We start from the raw sequence: 11,294 nt of genomic DNA on the forward strand, positions 1-11,294 counted from the left end.
AGGTGATGAGCAGTGCCTACTTTTCTGCCACTAAGAATTAGAATCAGACCAAAAAATCTTATTTCTCACCATCGTCCTTCGGGTGTTTTTTTTTTTTTTTTTTAGCAAACTCCATGTCTTTCATGTGTTGGTCAACTCTGCCATAAAGTGCCAACTGGTGGAGAGCTGCAGTGATGGTTGGATTTCCACAACTTTCTTCAATCTCCTGACTGCATCTCTGGAGCTCAGCCATAGTGATCTTTGGGTTCTTCTTTACTTCTCTCACTAAGGCTCTTCTCCCAGATAGCTCAGTTTGGCCAGACGGCCTGCTCTAGGAAGGGTTCTAGTCGTCCTGAACGTCTTCCATTTAAAGATAATGGAGGCCACTGTGCTTTTACGAATGTTAAGTGCAGCAGAATTTTTTTTGTAATCATAGTCTTTGAGCTCTTCAGGCAGTTCATTTGACCTTGTGATTCTCATTTGCTCTGACATGCATTGTGAGCTGCATTGTCTTATGCTGTGGTCACACTCTGACACATTCGCGTGCATATGACTAAAAGTCTGTGGGGAGAAAAGTTCACCGTGACCGCAGCTTTATATAGACAGGTGTGTGCGTTCCTAATCAAGTCAAATCAGTATAATCTAACACAGCTGGACTCAAATGAAGGTGCAGAACCATCTTAAGGATGATCAGAAGAAATGGACAGCACCTGAGTTAAATATATGAGTGACACAGCAAAAGGTCTGAATAGTTAGGACCATGTGATATTTCAGTTTTTCTTTTTTAGTAAATCTGAAAAAATGTCAACAATTCTGTATTTTTCTGTCAATTTGGGGTACTGTGTGCACATTAATGAGAGAAAAAAAGATTTTAGAAAATGACTGTAGTATAACAAGTGTGAACATTTTAGAGGAGTCTAAATACTTTCCATACCCACTGTATATATTTTATTAGTTATTAACACCATTTAATTAAACAATTCCAACGTTTTAAATGCATTATTAGGCATTAACTAATAAACTATCATCATCTAAGAATATTAAATGCTTTTGTAGTTTCAATTACACTGACTCAGTTAAATGAACTGATGGTAACAAAAAGAATGAGAGTTAACACACAAAAAAGATGTCTATAAATAGTTACAGAATGTTCAGGAAAAAAATATTTAGTGGACATGCAACCTTACTCTCTTCAAGCATTTGATGCTGTGATAAACAACCATTCCCAGTGCATTCAGATTTTTCTTAAAAGGGCACTCTAAAAGTCTGTTCAATTAGGAATATTGTGTGTATTCACTACTGATTGTCAGCATATGTCTAATCCTTAGTACAGAATATGAGTGAACACCAGGTGGTTTGTATAGGTGGCTTTGGATGAGCTCTGAGCTGCATTATATGGGCTAGAGACCAGGGTCAGAGGATGTCCACCGAACTGAACAGAAAGTGAAATGATCAAACTGCACCCTCAATTGGTCAAACACAGCCTGCTGCAGGGTAGCATCTCGAGGGTTGAACATAGATAGCTGAAAGAGAAAAAGAGCAATGACATGAAAGAATATGGTAATGTGATATTTAATTACATTAGAGTAATTCTAGGAGAATAATGGCAGTCCAAACATTAAAGAGATAAAGCGTGACCTAGTTAAATAAATAATGATAAAATCATGCTTAACCTATCTCACCATGAAAGGCTTGAAGAAAATAATGCTTTCGCCATAGCAATAAAGTTATGATTTGGTGCTCTAGAATCATGAAAATAAAACTATGAACTGATAATGTGTGAATAACCTTTTTGCCACAAAAGGTGCAAAATGAAGATATGTGCCACACTTAAATGGTAATGGGGCAAGAAAGTCCATTAATAGTTATCCTTTGCCATCCATGACATGACCCAGATAGCATGCATACTGTACGTCATGAGACATATTTTAGTATTTAGAGCACATGTAATGTTATAGCCACATATAGGGCCCTATCATACACCCCGCGCAATAAGGCGCAAGACGTGTTTGGTGCAAATTGTTGCTATTTTCAGACCAGCGCAACCCTAATTTTCACGTTTTGCACATCATTTTCAAAATAGCAAATACATTTGCGCCACTTGTGGTCTGATAAGCATGCTGGTCTAAAATAGAGTGTGTTAAGGCGCATCGTTGGTGCATTGCTATTTTGAGGAACTGAAGTAGACCACGCTATTAACCATCTAAAGAAGGTATAAAGTCCAGTAAAGAGCATGTTAGTTATGCACCTATGTGGGTTCAAACACTTACACATTGCTTAATACAAACAGGATGTACAGAAATACACAAATATCTTTACATCTAAAATGCCTCATCCTGGGGGGCTTTTTCAATTTTTTTTCGTGGCAATTTGCATTTGTATAATGTTATTATTAGTAGTACTATTATTTATTATATGCATATTTCTATTTGTTTTAATAAAATCAAGTTTAGACTTGTCCACCTGTCGGTTTTGGAGACATGTGTCACTATATGGAGTGTTAGGATTTAACTTATAAAACCTGTTATTATTGCTCATTTATTAGTTTGCTGGAAATTAGAACAAAATGTAGAAATAGTTTTAAAGAGTCCCTATTATATATTACAAAGGGTTATATTTTGGTTTTAAGGGTCTCCAACAACAGGCTGATATGCATGCAATGTCAAAAAACACTTTCATTGTCTTATAATATGCATTTATTTTTTACCTAGTTATCCCAGCGACTCCCATGTGAATCGTTCAGCAATTTATTTGTTCCCAAACCCCTCCTTTGCGTGAAGCTATTTTGCGCTGATTGGACTGATGACAGCCTGTTGCGATTGGTCGACAGCGTTCAGCATGAGACAGAACGAAATGCCCACCGCGGCTTATCAACAATATTGAAGTAGTCAGAGTGCAGAGTGTATGAGTGAGCATACCTGCCAACACTCCTGTTTTTCCTGGGAGTCTCCCGTTTTTCAGATCCATCTTCAGCCACCCACCCATTTTGTTATTTATCCTGGAAAACTCCCGTAATCCTGTCGAGCTCTGTCAAAGTCTCATACATCAATAGTCTGTCAATAGTTCTGATCCTTCCTTTAACAAACGTCCGGCGAATCCCCCATTGTAAGCGTGTAGATCGCAGAAGCATTCATCAGAAAATTATGCACAAGGCTGGGCTATAATGCTGAGGTATTTTTGCAGAAATAAACCTCAACCTCTGACTCTTCACAGCTTCATCTTTGGGTAGAGAAAATAACACTAACTTTCCCCACAAACTTCCAATATTATCAAGCTAAGCACAGCAGCTTCATGACTTAATTCAACCGGCGTCTGCTAAAGAGTGTGTCTTCCTCTTTTTCTTTGCTACTGTGCTAGTGGGTGAGACTGAAGGTTTCAATTTTCCCGGGTTTGCGCGTGCAACAATTGGGCAGGACTTATGATTCGTATGGACATCATGCCGAAACGGCTAAAGACTCATTATCAAGACGATTCATTTGAAGCACTATGAGTCGACTCTTTTATAAATGAATCAATAGTTTTAAACACGGCGCACTTTCAGATTTAAGCCTTAGCTGGATATTTCATTTCTGTGTTACACACTACATGGAAGGTCATTTTCAAAAACCCATAATAGGGGCTCTTTAAAACAAATCTTAGTGCTTAACAAATGAAATTAAATATGTAGCCTAATGAATGTCTTTAGTGGAGTGCGTACAACACTGTTTCCTTATCCACAAAAGTGAAGGAGTAAAGGGTAGATGTAAAGAAAAAGAGAAAATAAAGAAGCTGAATGAAGGAGGCTCGTTCTTTATCCTAGCGCTGCAGATGGTCTGTTTAACTGTTTTCTCATATTGAAGCATTCAGCTTTTCCACTTACAAAGTCCGCCATGTATAGAGCAAATGCGCCATGGCTCATTACAACTGACTCTTAAAGGGAATGGGAGATGACATTGCTGTAATGCATGCTATGCTCAAAACACACCCGTAACTCATTAAGAGAACAAGCCGAGCGTATTTTTCCATCCTTAAAATAGCAAAAGTGGATTCGGACACACCCTTAATGCTTTTCCGTCATTCACTGTAGATTTTGCGCCTAGATTGTTAAAATAGAGCCCATACTGTTTAGTCTAAAAAAACATCTGCTGTGTATAAACATCTGATAAATATTTTTAAAATATCTGTTTTATGAAAATTGCAAATCATAAACATCTTAAAGACATATTGTACATGTCTGTATAACATCTGACTTGAGATGTTTTACAGATTAGCAAACTATTATTACTATTATAACACTTTTATTATTTCTAACACTTTGCTACCATGTTTTAATATAATGGGATGTCTGCCGTTTTGGTATATCTTTTAAAAAGTGACAGCATGTTGCTGATATTTATAACATTACATTAGCATATTTTAGCATGTTATAGCACAACTAACATGTCTTCGCCTGTCAATAGCAATAATTATTTATTTTTCTAACAATTTTACCATTTTGCTTGCATGAAATATGTTTCATGCATATATTTCTGGCAATAGCAAACATCATGGGTCAAAATGATACATTTTTACTTTATGTCAAAAGTCATTATAAAATTAAGTAAAGAACTTGCTCCATGAAGACTTTTTGAAAATATAATACTGTCACAAGCATTACTAAGAACCTAATTTGGACAATTTTAAAAGCAGTTTTCTTAATATTTAGATTTTGTTAAACCCTCAGATTCCAGACAAATATTATCCTATTGTAACAAACCATATATTAATAGAAAACATATTTATCTGGCGCACAGGTGATGTATAAATCTCAGTTTTCAAAAAGCAATAATACTTATGACTAATTTTGTGGTCCAGGGTCAAATGGTATGTTCCTTAAAGGGCCATGAAACCCCCTGTCTCAGCAGGGTGTTTTCACACCTCTAGTGTGAAAAAAGTCAGGAAAGTGGGTGAGTCCATCTTTATTTAGGAGGGAGTGTTGCATGTCGAAAAAGAGAAGGGTTTGCATGAAAAGGGGAGTTTCAGTACGTGCACATGCTGATTTTCACAGCGTCAACACAAACACAGACGCAAGGGAGATAGACAGTGACTACATTTACATAGACATCAGTAATCAAATTATTTGCCTTAATCTTAATAAGACAATAGTATGATTAAAATGTTGACATGAGTTGCTTTCTGAATGTTCATGATCCCGTTTTATAGCACATAATACGATAAACGTCATTGTGTCACCACACTATTCACATTTCCTCCAGAGTTTCATGTAACTTTGGATGTTTCATTTTTAATTTGTTGACTTTAACTGCAGTTTGGTACTTTCACTTCCATTTAGGAACATTCCACGCATGTCCCCTGCGACAAACAAGATATTGGATGTGAGGAACTGCTGGAAGAGTGTTGTTATAATGGTATTTTTGGTACCCCATTCCATATGGGAGAAAAAAACCTCTGCATTTCTCGGTAACTTAGATGCAGAGACTCCGTAGGAGCAGAGAATAAACAGCCGTGTGTGTATAGACTATCCTGTCACAAAATGTGGCGAAAATCCTACACGACGGTAATAGTTTGATTAATGTGATTACATGTTTAGATTCAAACAGCAGCATTTACAGTGGATCCTTCAGTCCATCATATTGTTATTGTTATTGATATCAATGTAAACTTAGTAACTAAATCAGGTATGTCTTTAAAAACTGAAAGAGTACTGCTGACTATACTAACTAACTTTGCCATCTGAATAAATATAAACAAAAAACATTGATCGCTTGCTTACCAAATCCATAGAGACAGAACAATCAACACAAACTGGAGCCATGTCTTTTTAAAAGGAGACGAGTGGCAAATGCGGATTTCACCATTTCCAAACACGAAAAGCTCTCGGATAAAAAGTGTTCCTTACAAACATATTTTTGTCACATGTTAGCAGACCACTGTAATGGACACAAAAAGCCTTTGTTGTGGTACATTTATAAATGCAACACTGATGACCCATGTCTCCAAACAATTTCTCCACTTGTTTTGGCATCTCTCTGAACAATGTAACAGTAAAATAAATGTAAAATGTAAATGTAAAATAGTCTTCGAAGCTATATCATGAATATTAATGAAGTTGCACCTCATTTATAATAGAGCGTGCTGATTGGTCCGAACCAAGTCTTTCTCATGAATTAATGATTAGCTCAAAGACGTCACGTTGTACACGTGAGTACCATCCAGTCTCCACGCAGGAATATACATAAGGTTCTCATCGCTGTGACATTGCTTCAAAATTTATTTTCAAACCAGAAGAATGAATTTACTCGAAATAACGCAAAAACAACCAATTTTTACTTTTTTTTTGTGAAATATATGTGTCCTATTAGTGTTTTTAGCAACATGGGACTGTCAACATCTAAAAAAAAATGCATTTTGGGTTTTTTTTTTCGTGACGCTTTGACATGCTTAGAATGTTGCTACCATTAATTAACATGGTTTTTCTAGCATGATTAGCTTGTCCAAACACATTTGGTGTCTGCACACATTTACACACCTCATTTTTGTGGAAGGTAAGTAAATGAGCAAGCAATCATTGGCATTCAGCCTGCTTGTAATTATTTGTTCCATTTTATGAGTGCGTTTCGCTTGTGGCTAATGATTTGCTTCATTAAATTGGTAAATCTAATGCAACTTCTGTTTCTCAGTGTGCCGTGACCAAACAAGAAGCATTTATGACCAAAAATCAGTTTTCTTCATTGCTCATGGCTGCTCTTAGGGTTCAATTAGTAACATGATGTAATGTTTCACTTTCAGAGATGGTGTTTTGATTCAAATGGTTGACATTGATCAAAGACTTGCTTTCTAGAGCATCTGTGTCAGGAGAGGAAAAGCCCTCACACAACCCTAACACACACACACACTGAGGTCCAATGCATGCGGTTACTATGGAAACTGCCATAACACTTCACCCTGCATATCACACATAATTGCATGGCAAATGAGAGCAGCGGAAAGAGGGAAAGAGAGAGAGATGGAGGTCTGGTGTGGGTGTAGGGGTGAAACAGAAAGAAAGAGAAACACCTGGAGGGTGAGAAAATGAAAGAACGAGAGGGAAAAAAAGAGAGGTGAAGGGAAAAGAGGAAAATGAGTGAATCATAAAAGAGTTTGTGAGAGGATGTAACAGCAGGAGGGGGCAAAAAGAGAAAGAGAGAGGATGGAGTGGGCATTACTCACCAGTCCACAGGGCTACTGACGCTGAGTGCAAGAATACTGAGGGAAAGATGAAGTTGAGGAGCAGAGAAGAGAGATGGAGAGACTTGCAGGAACCCAACACTCCACCTGAACTCTGCTCTCCTTCACTGCGGGAATCTCCTTTAACAGACTGGGAGAATTACCACAACCGGAAGACCAACCACTGCACACATAAACACACACATTATACAAAAACACACACGACTGCAAGGCTACAGCACTTCACCCACTCAAAGCATGAAGAGCTTATGCAGCAGAGATACTTGAATGAATGCAATCTGTCTTTGTGTTCTGATGTGCAGAATACGTCTGGTTTGATTTTTCCATAGAGAAGCACAGAATGTCCACAGCATTGTTTTCAGACTGACATCCAAAAATATATGTGTAGGTCAAAGACTAAGGGGCTTTCAAGCATCAAAACAAGTGATAATACAGTAATACAGCTTTTTAAAAATTATTCTGTGAAATAGAACGTATATCCAGTTTAATGCTTTTATTTTCTCAGCCAAAAAAAAAATATCACACACGTTTATCCCCATGATTCACCCATTAAAATGTAATTTGGTGTAAAACAATATAACAGTGCACATACCTAAACCTAATTTTCAGCATTTTTCTAACAAGAAATATTTGATAGCGTATTAAAAGACTCAAAGTAATTATTCATAGTTGTTTGAAATACATTAAAATATTCACTACTTTGTTTTTAATGTATTTAATTGACTAAAAATGTAAAAAAAAAAATTATTATACTACTTCTGATGTTATTTGAATCAGGGAAAGTTCCCCCAATAATGAAAATTTTGTCTTTATTTACCCTCTTTTCTTTTGTCCCCAACCTTTCTTTTTTGAACACAAAGCAAGATATTTTGAAGAATGCTTTAAACCTTTAACTATTTATTGTATTTGTTTTGTCTACTTTGGAGGTAAATGGTTACAGGTTTTTCGCCATACTTCAAAACATCTTCCTTTGTGTTCAAAATATGAAAGAAACTCATTCATTCATTTTATTTTCGGCTTGTTCCCTTTATTAATCAGGGGTCACCACAGCGGAGTGAACCGCCAACTTATGCAGCATATGTTTTACTCAGCGGATGCCCTTCCAGCCCTAACCCAACACCGGGAAACCGCCATACACTCTCATTCACATACGTACACCACGGACAATTTCATCCATTCATTCATTTTTTTTTCAGCTTAGTCCCTTTATTGATCAGGGGTCGCCACAGTGGAATGAACTGCCAACTTATGCAGCATATGTTTTATGCAGCTATGCCCCTTCAGCCGCAAGCCAACACTTGGAAACCCCTATACGCTCTCATTCTCACAAACACTACAGCCAATTTAGTTTATTCATCCCTTGTCTTTGGACTTGTGGGGGAAACCGGAGCACCCGGAGGAAACCCACGTGAACATGGGGAGTACATGCAAACTTCACACAGAAATGCCAACTGACCCAGCTGGGGCTCAAACCAGTGACCTTCTTGCTGTGAGGCGATCGTGCTACCCTCTGCGCCACCGTGCCACAGAAAGAAACTTATAAAGGTTTAAAACCACTTGAGGGTACAATAGTATCTGCAGACTTGCATATGCAAGCTGACATTGCATGTCTCAGAGATGCAATGTCAGACATAATGCACTCAAAGTAGTGTGGTCACTGTGAGGTGTGGTAGGGGTGTGGGTAGGTGTGCACATTCTCCTCTCATTTTTGCATGAACTATCTCTTCAAATCATAAAATATACTTGCATTTGCATTTACTTACTTTTGTCAATAACCTAAATACCTACTCCTTACTGTATAAAAAATAAGCAAAACAATAATTATAAACTTTAAAACAAAATAATAATTAAAGTATGCAAGTACAATTATTAAGCACATTTTAAATGTGCTTATAAGTCAAGAATAGAGCATTTGTATATGCAGGTATAAACTGCTTGTTAATGTCTATTAATGTAGAGTTAATGCTTAACAAATAATGAATTCACTATTTGCTAATGTTTAATAGATAATTCATAGTATGTAGCTATTATAAAGTGTTACCCAAAAGTCTAATATAAAAAAAATCTAAAATCCACCTTTAAATTAAATATTTGTACCAAAAACAATAAATACAGCACATGACATTTTATGCCATGACTTCATGAATTTAAGATATTTATAAGCTCTTTATTTGTGGAGTGTCACTTTAAGACATGAAATCAGCACACATGCATTACACATGCATTTCAGTGAAGGACATTATCCAACCTGTCCTCCCACGGTAATACACATGACCTGATACGCATGCTGAGTTGTCCTTGCTTCAGTCGGACTCAGGGTCTCCACAGAAACACCCCCTTCAGGCAGCATCTTGACATCCCAATAGAAGTGTAACGGGGCCAAAGACCAGTGCAGAGGCCCTCCGTCAAAGATAACCACACTGGACAAGCCCACTGATAGTAGAACCTCGGAGACAAGCAAAAGAACAATGTCACTGGGAGTATATGTAGAGTGCAAAGCTCACAGTAATGTTGTTGTCTTTCATTAGTGCCTGACTGACGAAAGCTAACAACGGATCCATCAAAGTGTACTGTTAAAGTCCCATGAGTGGTGCTTGGCAGCGTTTGCTCTAGACCTGCGCTCTCTGTGTCCCTGACATGATTCACAGTCATACATCAGTGATCAGGAGCGCTCAGTTTCACATTCATCTTCTGTTGTACAGTTCATTATCTTAATAAATAGCCAGCATAGGGCTGATAAATCACCCTTTATAAAGACAGGACACTTGCCACAAATCACACACATGTGCACACACACATGCGCACACACACACGCACGCACGCACACAAATGGCATACTTTCAGAGGGCTGTAGGCCACCAGGGTGGTTTTTCAGTAATGTTGCATCCCTCCACTGTTTTACAATAGTGTCACCCTGTGAAAGAGCCTCCAGATGGACTCCTCAGCAAAATCCATCACCTGTGGACCTGACAAAAATACAAAGATATTTAGACACAGCTAGAGAATGTCTATGTGATGTTCTTGTTGGTTTAAATTAGTCTGAATAGCAACAAAAACAATATTTAAATACTTAAAATAAAAATGTAGTGAATTCATTATTAAAATCAAGAACAGTCAATGGAGCAATCTCAATGGCCATTCACATCGTATCTCCTTCAATGTTTTATTTCTATAAAAACACTTATTATAATACTTTTGTATTATATTACTTTTAAACCAAATTACAAAATAAAAATGGGCGTAAGAACGTATGTCCACCAAAGCGTTTCTGCAGCGCTGTTGTAAAAACGCTCAGCTGTGAGCTTTTCTCCAAGTGTAGGAGTTTAACACAGTGGGCTTAGCGCTGCATAAAATGCATGGTCAACATCTCCCTATGCTACCGGCAATTTAGAAATGAGGCGCTTCCATTGACAATAACAAAAACAAGGCTTAGAACAAGAAAAAAAAAACACTTCGGTGGACGTGCGCTCTAATGTAATGGTATTTCAAATACAGGGTCTATGGGAGGGTCAGTAAATTGTTCTGTCTTCTAACTGCCGATATCAGTATCTGTCAGTTTTGTATTTTTATATTTTGAAAGACAAGAGAAGAATAATGTTTTGCTATTTGAGCAAATGAGAATGTAAAAATGTGTTTGTGGTACTCTCCCATTCACTGCTCTCAAGTTTTACCCAACTAAAATGACTTCCACTGCTGAGAAACCTGGAAATGTGAAGATGGTCTAAGGGCTCTGAATAATCAACTTGACTCAGAACTACATTAAAAAAAGCACTGGCATGTTTTTAGTTTTGTTTTAAGTGTAAACTCAGTTAATTGTCTTGCATTTTTCAGAAAACAAGTTTCAAGAGTTCACACTTAGATGCTGTCCCGGGAGAGAACCCTGAGCTCGGAGATAGGTGAGCCCAGGGCTCCCGTCTGGTCCATAGAGCATATGCGGGGAGTACGAGATCAGGTGGTTCTCGAGAGCTCCCCGTGGTAAGAGGTAGAAAGGAGGAGGAGATGGGGTGGATGGGGGGTTTCTTCGGAAAACGAAGATAAGAGAGTAGTTCTAGCTAGGCTACTTATAGTGAGTTGGGGTTAATCTGATTGGCTAACTAGTGAATGTAGAT

Source organism: Danio aesculapii, chromosome 16 (assembly GCF_903798145.1).
Source record: "Danio aesculapii chromosome 16, fDanAes4.1, whole genome shotgun sequence".
NCBI lineage: Eukaryota > Metazoa > Chordata > Actinopteri > Cypriniformes > Danionidae > Danio > Danio aesculapii.